We start from the raw sequence: 12,438 nt of genomic DNA on the forward strand, positions 1-12,438 counted from the left end.
GATCTGTTCTGACTGCATAGAGAAAAAATGTAGAAATGTTGAAAGTTTTCATAAAATAGTGTTTCTGTTTTTTTTACCAACTCTGGTATTTATTTTAGTTAATTACTTTGGAATTTCCAAGTGACGCTCAATGAACTATGATATATTTCATGGACTGCCAGTTGTGATTTTTTTCAGAGTAGCAGCCGTGTTAGTCTGTATTCGCAAAAAGAAAAGGAGTACTTGTGGCACCTTAGAGACTAACCAAAGCGGTAGCTCACGAAAGCTTATGCTCAAATAAATTGGTTAGTCTCTAAGGTGCCACAAGTCCTCCTTTTCTAGTTGTGATTTTGTTTTTCAAATATCTAGAAGCTGGATTGCTCCCTCCCTGCCCTTCCTCCCCTCCCCCACATGGTTTCAAACACAGAGGAGGGGGCTGTGATGGAGGAGAGATCTGCATGGATTCCTTGGAGTTCCTACCTGATTGTTCTCGTGGGGTGGAGCAGGGTGTGGTCCTCTGCAGAGTGACCCACCAACAAAGTACCAGCATCCCTAAGATCTCTGCAGATCTTGCAGGAGGCCAGGGCCATTGGTCCAGAGGGTAACCAACCTTACTACTTACTGGAAGCTTGTGGCACACTGCCTCAAATGGAGCTGCAGAATCAGGACTCCCCTAGAAGTACCTGCTATGGGGATCCACTTAATGGAGGAGCTTGACCTCAATCCTGGGCTGTCTTATCTTTTCTGGGTAAGATCTGCAGAAGGGGAGGCAGGGGAAAGTGCTGTGCATGTCTCTGTCCCTATACCAACCCAACTTGAGAGTACATGACCCCTGCATAAATCTTGACCTCACCAAGAGCCCTCCATAGGGTTATCAGAAGGGAGAAAAGGATTGTGCCTCAATGTGCACATTTTATAGGTGTGTAAACCAAGGCACAAGGAGGGTAAGTGACTTGTCTAGACTCCAATGCCACAGGGTAATTGCTAAAACTAGGCATAGAACCCAGGCTTCCTGACCCACAGAGCTCTGCTTTAACTACATCCACCACATTCCCATGCATACATGGTTGCAGAGTGCTTTAAGTATAATTGACATACAGTACCTATCACACAGCTCTATCATTTGTACCAAAATAGGTTTTTCTAAGTCAGCTACTTTAGAATATAATTGGTAGGATTTGGTACTTCTTATCCTTGCAATGGAAGCCTTTGATTCAGAGTGAATTTGAGTCAGTATGATGTTGCTTATGCTATCGGTATAGTGCAGGCTGTGATATTTGTTCTTGACATATTATTCATAATATATGGCCTCCAATGACATCTCTGTCAAATGTAGTTTAACCTTCTTCAGGGTTGTGAACGATGCTTCAGGAATTTTATGAACATGTCCATCTACCGAACTGTACATGGTGCAGTGACTTACACCGCATCCCCTGGGCATGTAGCTGTGGAAATAATTAGGATAATGTGTTAGCATCTGGTCTTTGGAGGGCTAAAGTCGATCTGGGGAAAAATTGAATAATTGACTGCACTTCCGCATATGCCCAGCCAGATAGCATCTGCTCAGTTCAGACCTTTTGTGTACAATACAATCTGAACAACCTAGCCAGTCCAAAAGCTGCCAATAGTTCCTTTTGCCCCTTCTTCGGCTTTCCAAATTGTGGAAAAGGATCTGTATAAATGGACATTTATGCCAACCGAGAACTTCAGAGAGTTAATAAATATGCAAGGTCTAAAAAAACAAACTAGACTATAGGTTGTGGGCGCAGGGACCTACTTAATAGACAAAAAATCTGGAAGATGTTTGCTTAATTTTTTCCTTCAATAGTACCTCTCTGTTAAATGTATTTTGTCTCAGTAAACATATTCAGTATTAGATCATTTATGGATAAATAAAGCACCCTGAAAATAAGGCCTATTTTGAATCCATTTGCATTTCCTAAATTCTAGACAAAATTCACTGTTTCTTTGAACATAGTTCTGTCTTTCTTATGGGAAAAAAAATTAAAACACTAAGATTTTGGATAATGCTGCAAACATTTTTCTTCAAACATTTGGTACAGATTATAATGATTTTGCTTCAACCACATCATGCTCCTTTTCTGCTTGCTTTCTGCAAGCATTTTTGTCATCTAGTTTTACCAACACAATTGTTCATAGAAAGTGACTTTCAAAGTCACATACGACACACAACAATTCACAGAAACCGGATTTTAAAATAATATACACAAGTATTTGCATCAGAAATATTGACACTCATCCAATCGGAGAACCGTAACGATTCAGTGTGACTTAATCAATCACAGCTAACCAATACAGATCAAAAACTTCTAATCAATTGGAGTTTTTCATTTGATTTCAGTAGAATAGTATGCATTCCATAGTGCAGAGAGAATACACCAGAATAGGGTTCACAATCAATCCAATAATTCATAATGTTCAAATAGTTTCTTATAAATAAATACAGTCGATGAAATAACGGTCTGCTCATTGACATACCACAAGCAGGAAAAAAAACAACAAATTAGTCACTATTCATTAAGAATTATTCTCTCATCTCTATAACAACTATTTAAACAGATGAAATTATTTTCAGATGTTTTTCTTTGGCTGGTAATCATACCGCAGAGCAAAGAAACTATTTCTATATTGTTAAGCTGTGAGACAGAGAACATCCAGTACCTCTGTATTCCTAGGTCAACATTTAAAGAAGAGGAAAAAATGACATTTAATAGGAATTATTTTCACTTTGCAGGTTTTATTATGCATGCAGAACAGCAAATCAGTCCCACAAAGATTATGTTATTCCTTTTTGTGCTGCAGAACAGCTAGCTGTTGATGATTTGCTTTTTGTAAATGGTCCATTATATTAATGGAAAAGCCAGGCATTGTTTACTACTGAACTCACTATGCCTTTAGGATTTTTTTCCCCACCATGAAATATAGTAGCTCTTCAGATTAGTAGTTAGAAGAAAGTTTGCTTTATAGAAAAGACCCTATCATTTATACATGATTTCATGTACATGGCATCTTTGTCGTGTTAGGTTTGAAAATACTCCCCCACAGCTACTGATGAGGGCTCTCAGATTTTTTAAATGCTTTTCAGTTATTTGCTTTTCATGCAAAGTCTGGAATTTCATGTAACGATATAATTAAGGATTTCAAAGTCGCAGCCGTGTTAGTTTGTATCCGCAAAAAGAACAGGATTACTTGTGGCACCTTAGAGACGAACAAATTTTTTAGAGCATAAGCTTTCATGGGCTACAGCCCACTTCATCGGATGCATAGAATGGAACATATAGTTAGATAGATAGATAGATAGATATACATACAGATAAGTTGGAAGTTACCATACAAACTGTGAGAGGCTAATTAGTTAAGATGAGCTATTATCAGCAGGAGGAACAAAAACTTTTGTAGTGATAATCAAGATGGCCCATTTAGACAGTTGACAAGAAGGTGTGAGGATACTTAACATGGGGAAATAGATTCAATGAGTGTAATGACCCAGCCACTCCCAGTCTCTATTCAAACCCAAGTTAATGGTATCTAGTTTGCATATTAATTCAAGCTCAGCAGTTTCTCATTGGAGTCTGTTTTTGAAGCTTTTCTGTTGCTAAATTGCCACCCTTAAATCTTTTACTGAGTGGCAGGTTGAAGTGTTCTCCTACCGGTTTTTGAATGTTATGATTCCTGATGTCAGATTTGTGTCCATTTATTCTTTTGCGTAGAGACTGTCCGGTTTGGCCAATGTACATGGCAGAGGGGCATTGCTGGGACATGATGGCCTATATCACATAGGTAGACGTGCAGGTGAACGAGCCCCTGATGGCGTGGCTAATGTGATTAGGGCCTATGATGGTGGCACTTGAATAAATATGTGGACAGAGTTGTCATCGGGCTTTGTTGCAAAGATAGGTTCCTGGGTTAGTGTTTTTGTTGTGTGGTGTGTGGTTGCTGGAGAGTATTTGCTTCAGGTTGGGGAGCTGCCTGTAAGCGAGGACTGGTCTGTCTCCGAAGATCTGTGAGAGTGAGGGATCATTTTTCAGGATAGGTTGTAAATCTCTGATGATGCACTGGAGAGGTTTTAGTTGGGGGCTGAAGGTGACGGCTAGTGGCGTTCTGTTATTTTCTTTGTTGGACCTGTCCTGTAGTAGCTGACTTCTGGGTACTCTTCTGGCTCTGTCAATCTGTTTTTTCACTTCAGCAGGTGGGTATTGTAGTTTTAAGAATGCTTGATAGAGGTCTTGTAGGTGTTTGTCTCTGTCTAAGGGATTGGAGCAAATGCGGTTGTGTCTTAGAGCTTGGCTGTAGACAATGGATCATGTGGTGTGTCCTGGATGGAAGCTGCTTTTAGGAAATTTGCAGTGCCCCATCCTCACTCTAGAAAGCTAATTGAAATTGGGACTCATCCAATCTGTTGGTTTATGCAGAGCATCCAGAAAACATTGCATCCAACATTTTGGTGACAGATAGATCTTTAGTGTCTCCTCCGTTCACTAGAAAATCTGTCTTTCTAATTTTGATTCTTTAAGCCATAAACATTAATAAAAAGGAGACAGATACTTCTATCAGCGGTTTACAGCCTCCTAAACTGACTCAACTTTTTAATGATTATTTTGTTTGGCAATCAAAGCATTCAGGGTGTGACCCATCACACAGGGAGGCTCTTAGGGTATGTGTAACCTTTAGGGTGACCAGATGTCCTGATTTTTATAGGGAGAGTTCCGGTATTTGGGGCTTTGTCTTATATAGGCACCTATTACCCCACCCCCACCCCTTGTCCCGATTTTTCACACTTGCTATCTGGTCACCCTAGTAACCATCCAGCTGGAGGGTATGGTTCCCTGCATGAGACATACCCGCACTAGCTCTGATAAAGCTAAAGTGCTAAAAATGGAAATGTAGCTGTGGTGGCACAAGCAGCAGGTGTGGCTAGCTGTCCTGAGTACGTGCCTAGTCTTAGACAGGTCATGTATGAGAGGAAGTTAGCCCCTCTGTGCTCGCACTGCTGTGGCATTCTAGTGCAGAGCCAGCGCAGATATGTCTCCTTGAGCTAGGAATTACACCCAGAACTCAGCGTAGATGTACCCGTAGCCAGACAGATGCTTGAAGCGACCAAGCATGTCTGACACCCCACTCTGCTGCAGAACAGCAGGCAATGAGACATGGGGGAGCTTCCCAGAAAAAGCCAGAAATAAACAGACATTTATCATGAGGGAACATAAGAAATGTGGACTTAAGGCAGGCCAGGTTCAGCTGTGGGAAATGGGGAGGCAACATTAAAGATCAGAACTGATTTACAGCAGGAGGCTTGGAATTGAACCCTTACCTTAGACCTTAGTTCCTCCTGTGATGCTAACACACCAGGCAGTCCAGTTCCTCTGCCGATTATGGTCACTCGCTAGTTGTGGGTCTTCTTCCCATGGAATGCCTGTGCATTCAGTATCCTCTATCCCTGTTTTCTGGCAGTTCTCACTTGGTCTTCCTCACTTTCTCTTTCCTCCCTGCTGTACCCTTCCATGTGGTGCACAGGCCCCATCCATTGGAGCCTTCTTTCTTTGATCATATTTGCTACCATGTCCTGCTCTGTCAGCTCCCTTATTCTTGCATGTGTTGTTTTATCTTTCCATGAAATGTATAGTGTCTTCCTCATCGACATGTCATGGGCAGCCTCCAATCTCTTTTTATTTGACACTGTCATTGGCCAAGTCTCTATACAGTAGCACACACAGTACAGTTGTATGGTATAATCTGACCTTGAGTTTGATGTGCAGAGGCAGAAGAAGCAGCACAGAGGGGAGACTTCAAGCAGCACTACAGAACAGTGACAAACTTTTCAGGAAAAACCAGACTATAACAGGTAATGCCCATCAAGGACTATTAAAAATGCATGACGAACAAGCTGGATGATAGAATATTTCCATCCCACACTAAACTGTCCAGAGCCAAAACCATGAACAGTTTGAGAGAACTATGAATGCTAAATCAGAAATAGAAAAGGAACCAATAACACCCAATAAAATTAAAGCATCCATCAAAGGTCGCAGACAGGGGAAAGCTCTTGGAATTGATAGAATTCAAATGGAGGTATGAAAGGTGGGAGGTGAAATTCTGATTAAGAGTCCTTGTTTCTCTTCAGTGGTTACTAGATCTGCTAAGCCTTAGACCTGGTGTGGGGACAATGTTGCATTGTAAGGCAACGAGGATGCAGCAGCTGAGAGGTTCCCCACTACCCGGTGAAATCAGTAAGAGCGGAGGTAAGTGGTGGACCCCCAGAATGTGGCTTTGCAGAAGTGGCAGTGAGCAGCAAGCCGCAGCAGGGAAAGCAGCAGACCTGCACAGTGCCAGACACAACAGTGGCAGAGATAGCAGCAGTGGTGTGCAGCAGCGGTGAGGCATTTGCAGAGTGGCGGAAGCAACAGAGGCATTGCTCCCCTTTATTTTCAAGGGTGAGAGCTGAACCCATGTGAATGCTCCTCTGAATCCTGGGTATTTGCTGACCAAGGACACCCAGCTGTGAGTGGGGTGTACTGAGGGAAATGGGAGTGGTGTGTTAAAGGGACGTTCGTTCATCAGACTTCCCCAATGCAAGGTGGAAAACTGATGCAAAGGATACTGCCAGATGTATTGTGAGGTGGGTGTTTATTTCTGGTTACATTCTTTCAAATTGTGGTTGTGCTGTTTTCCCAAATGAGTGCTGGATTCCCTTTCCCTTTTGATAAAAGTGTTCTTTTGTTATATGCAGACCCAGTGCTTGCGAATTGCTGCTTAGAGGTGCACAAGGGTAGTACTCAGTTTTCCCAGATTGCTGGGTGGGGGCTCGAGCTGCTTCTGTTTTCTATTGTTAAGAAGAACCCCCCTGGGTATTGAATCTGGCCCTTATTGCTGACTTCACTTGGCAGAAAGGTTACACATTTATAGGATAGAAGTGGATGTGCAGTAAGATCTGATACACGCCTGGATGAATGGTACAATGCTCTCACTGCAGTTGGACAAGGGTGTATGTTGTCACCAAACCTTTGTGCATTAGCAATGGCTTTGGTGATGAAGCAGGCAACAAAAGATATCATGCATGTTGTAAAAATGGGTCAGTGGAGAGGAGTTACACGACTTGAATGTGTTGACGACATTGCTTTACCAAGTATGATGTGGAATCATAGAATCATAGAATATCAGGGTTGGAAGGGACCCCAGAAGGTCATCTAGTCCAACCCCCTGCTCAAAGCAGGACCAAGTCCCAGTTAAATCATCCCAGCCAGGGCTTTGTCAAGCCTGACCTTAAAAACCTCTAAGGAAGGAGATTCTACCACCTCCCTAGGTAACGCATTCCAGTGTTTCACCACCCTCTTAGTGAAAAAGTTTTTCCTAATATCCAATCTAAACCTCCCCCATTGCAACTTGGAACAGAATTGTTGTCCTTACATCAGAAGTAGAACAGGAAGCAGCAAAAATTTGGATTGAAAGTGAATGCAGAGAAAACCAAGGTTATGGTGGTAGAAAACTGGATAACAGATGCGGAGGTGTACGGGGATGGAGGAGAAATTGAACGGGTAGAAGAGTTCTGCTATCTGGGAAGTGTGGTGATGACATTTGAAGGTGAGTGTAATAAAGATATTCATACAAGATTAGGAAAAGCAAACATTACATGTAGGAGGGATGAACAGCATCTGGTTAAACAGAGGTGGAATGGATCAGTAGCACCATAGTTCAAAAGGCCTGTAGAACAATGGATGCTTCCTTTGCAGCCTCTGCTCCACTATACCCAGTTCCCCTCCCATCTTTCCCATGGTCCCGTAGGCTGAGAGGAGACATACAGGACCCCACTGATTAGAGTATAGGGCAACATGATGTATTATGTGTATGTATGATACAGTATGAGTGGTTAAGCATTTGTGCCAGTCTAAACTTTTGAAGATAAATGACATAGGGTAACAGCATTCATTATCAGTGGGTCCCAGATTATTTTGCAGTTCCTGGAGGGAAGTCCATGCCAAAAAGAGATTTGTGCCTATTGTGCCTATTATCCTCAGCCACCTTGTCCCAGGATATTGGAGAGACAGACACGGCTACAGCAACACTGCATACAACATTGGTAATGTTTGATCATTCCAATCATTTCTGGGAGAGAAGGGCCACACTTGCCCAGTTCAAAACTCAAAAGGGTCACTGGCATGACATGGCATGGCAAGAGCTGCCATCCCTCAACAGATGGACCAAGGGGATATACCTTGTAGTGTAACTGCTTAGCAGAGAAACTAGAGTTTACACCATGCTGTTAATACACTGTAGTCAGTAGTCTTGGGAACCTTTGTTTTTATTAGTCTGTCATGGCAAAGTCTACCCAGATAGCAAGTTTGATTTGAATTGGCAAGGAGCATGCACTGTTTACCCACCTTATTGTGATAGCTTATTTAATAAAGCTGAAGCCTTTTTGGTCCTTTCTTCCTGTAAACAAGCAGGTCTGCCTCTTCAGTAGATGTGTGGCAAAAGGCAAGAGGATGGTGATGAATTAGATGATGGATGGAAAAATTCAGGCTGTCGCCATAATTTAGGGTGGAATATCCCATAGTCATAAAGGCATGAAAAGCTCATCGTTTCTGGGATTTTCTTATAACTCAGATGCTAAGATTGTAAATACAAGTGGTATTTTGCTCTGCCTCTTTTGCTTCGATCTTGTACATGCTGTACTGTTGTGTTTTGGAATCGGCAGAGAATTACAGGCGACAGGTGCTGATCTGGATATTTTTATCCTCTTGCATATATTTTTTTAGGTCTGTATTTATCCATCCTTTCCTTCCTCGTCTCCCCCACTCCAGCCTTTATTTCTGAGTTCTGTACATGATATCTCTTAGATTATTTTTCATTAAACTTATTGAAAAGGTAGGGCATTTGTCAGGGTAGGATATTGCCCAGGCTCAGGTGTGTTCCTGGGAATGAAGCTGAAGGTTGAATGCTGCAACAACTAGCAAATTCATATTATTATAAATCTTATTGTGGGCTGTAAAGAGGCACTATTTTTGCTTTTTTTTAGTAAAAAGGAAATTTGAGGCATATAAAATCATAAATCTATGGTAAGTGGAATAGGAGAGAAGAACCTTTAAGCAGATGATGAGAAACTATGAACTAGAAACAGTTTTCTTTTTACTCCAGACCCTGAAGCAAAGAAATTGTTAACAGTATAAGTTCTTACGGAAAAACAAAATAATTAACCAAACAGCAGTGACCCTTAAGAGGAAATAATTGGATCAGTTCTTGTTCTATGCAGACTGGTTCACCCATCCATAGCTTTTATATAGTCCTTTTGCATTTGTATAGTTTAATTTACCCATTCTTATTTCAAACATATTCCATATTTTGGTTTTCAAATCTAGAATTTGTTCATGGCATAAACTTCCAGTCAATATCCATAATGCAACCATTTTATCTTCCAAGTCACTCCTTGAAACTGTACCTGTGCTATCATGCATAGGTAATATGGCCATCTGAAAACACCTATACAGATGGTGATTTGTGGCTACTTCTCCTAATTGGCTAAAGATTTGCATACATCCTATTATTTTTGTTCCCCTGTCTCCCCCAAACCCTGTTCTGACCCACTTGTTTGTACCATCTGTTAGTTTACAGTCTAAAAGTCAATACCCATGGGATGGGGCTGTCACCTCCAATATGTTTGTACAGCACCTAGCGCAGTGAAGCCCAAACAGTTTGGCCTCTAAGTGTTACTGCAATATAACTGTTTAAGAATAATGATAAAGAACTGGCTTTCTTGTTCTTCCTTCATCCGCAATAGCACATATCCATTTTATAAACTGAATATCTGTGTATCTAAGACCTTGTCTTCACTGCATGCTAAGCTCGGGCTGAACACTGAGTTTTCCCATTAACACAGTATGCATCTATACATCCACAGGGATGTATCAGTGCCACAGAGCAAGACAGCCACCATGCTCTGAACTATAGAGCTGGCAACAGGGTTGCTTTTGTCGTGTGTTGCTACCTCAAGGTTAATGCAGTCAGTGAGTACATGCACCAATGGACACCCACAACAATTGGGATATCATAGTCCTCCAATCCCTTGCCATAATCCCACTGGATATATATTCCTTTGTACTGCTTTCCATCTTCCTGTGCTGTGACCCGTGACTGGAAGTTGTCTACCTTAATATACCTCTTCTCAGTCTAACCCTAAGCTCTCCTCTCCTGCCCTTCTCTTGTTGTCATTCTTGTCATTGTCATCGTCGTCGTCTTCTTCTTCTATTTTATGGCATAGCAGACTCACATTCTGAGTCAATAACCACCAGGAGTTGGATTTCATGATATATAGTTATAGTCTTTCTTTTCCCATTGTTTTTTTTAAAATTATGTAGATTTCTTTAGGGTGACCCATTTTCCTGATGCTTTTACTAGGTATTTTAGAGTAAACTTTGTCACTTTTAGGTCCCTGAGTTTGCCATACAAAATCCCCCTATTAATGTTATGCCCTTTACACTCCCAGAGGACGTGATAAACCATTTCTTTGACCTTGCATGTTTCTCACAGCCCATCTTTGTGTTTACTAATTAAGGCCAAGTTAGTGTTTAAACCACAGTATCTGGTAAGTATTTGGTGTAGAACTACCTCACTGTTTCACTCCAGTTCTTGCAGTGTGTCAGCATTTTCAATTCTAGGGCATACTTCATGAAATATTTACCCATTTGTTTCTTTTGTCCATACTTCCTGCTGCTCCTCGCTTAGTTCATTTTTAATGTTTTACAGCTTTTTTTGCAATTTTGAATGCCATCTCATTTGCTGCTATCCCAACATGCACTAGGATCCATGCTATTTCAGTGTACTCCCACCTGTGCAATTCTGTTGTTAGTAACAATATTTCATTAATTGTATCATTTCTGCTATCTGATTTCCCATTTTTGATTTCCAGGAGTCCTAATTGCCAATCTGACAACGTGACAGCAGAGGTAAGTTGCACATCCAGTACCCAATATAATACGAACATTGTCCCTGCTAATTTGGCCATCATAACAGTGACAAAATTTGACAGTCTAATGAATTTCTTTATTCCACATGTTGGGACACAGAATTGTGTCCCAGCTCTCCTGGTTTTCTCATCGTTAAACCAATCCATAAATATTTAACAATGTTTTCCCCATTTGTCACACAAATATAGATTTGCTATATTTTATACAGTTAACTCTCCTTTTCCCCTTTAAAATTCATTATATAGTTCACCTCCTGCACCCCCTGGGGACAGGGAGAGGGCAGAGTTGGGGTGGGTATTTCAGGGAAGGGGTTGGAATGGGGGTGGGAAGAGGCGGGGCAGGGGCGGGGCCTCACAGAAGGGGTGGAGTGGGGACGGAGGTGGGGCAGCAGGGGGTGGTCAGTAGTGCGGCCCTCGGGCCAATGTACTAGTTCTCATGTGGCCCTCGTGGTCAGTTGAGTTTGAGACCCCTGCTCTAACCTTTGTCTGAGCTATTGAAGTCCTCAAATCGTGGTTTAAAGACTTGGAGGTGCAGAGAATCCTCCAGCAAGTGACCCAGGCCCCACGCTGCAGAGGAAGACGAAAAACCCCTAAGGCCTCTGCCAATCTGCCCTGTAGGAAAAGTCCTTCCTGACCCCAAATATGACGATCAGCTAAACCCTGAGCATGTGGGCAAGACTCACCAGTCAGATACCCAGGAAAGAATTCTCTGTAGTAACTCAGCTCCCACCCCATCTAACATCCCATCACAGGCCATTGGGCATATCTACCACTAATAGTTGAAGATCAATTAAATGCCAGAATTAGGCTATCCCATCATATCATCCCTTCCATAAATTTATCAAGCTTAGTCTTGAAGCCAGATAGGTCTTTTGCCCCCACTGCTTCCCTTGGAAGTCTTTTCCAGTACTTCACTCCTCTGATGGTTAGAAACTTTCGTCTAATTTCAAGTCTAAACTTCCTGATGGCCAGTTTATATCCATTTGTTCTTGTGTCCACATTGGTACTGAGCTTAAATAATTCTTCTCCCTCCATGGTATTTATTCCTCTGATATATTTATAGAGAGCAATCATATCTCCCTTCAGCCTTCTTTTGGTTAGGCTAAATAAGCCAAGCTCTTTGAGTCTCCTTTCATAAGACAGGTTTTCCATTCCTTGGATCATCCTAGTAGCCCTTCTCTGTACCTGTTCCAGTTTGAATTCAACCTTCTTAAACATGGGAGACCAGAACTGCACACAGTATTCCAGATGAGGTCGCACCAGTGCCTTGTATAACGGTACTAACACCTCCTTCTCTCTACTGGAAATACCTCACCTGATGCATCCCAAGACCACATTAGCTTTTTTCACGGCCATATCACATTGGCGGCTCATAGTCATCCTATGATCAACCAATACTCTGAGGTCCTTCTCTTCCTCTCTTAATGCCAAGTGACGCGTCCCCAGTTTATAAAAAAAATTCTTGTTATTAATCCCTAAAT

The sequence above is a fragment of the Chelonia mydas genome, chromosome 1, assembly GCF_015237465.2.
Source record: "Chelonia mydas isolate rCheMyd1 chromosome 1, rCheMyd1.pri.v2, whole genome shotgun sequence".
Taxonomy (NCBI): domain Eukaryota; kingdom Metazoa; phylum Chordata; order Testudines; family Cheloniidae; genus Chelonia; species Chelonia mydas.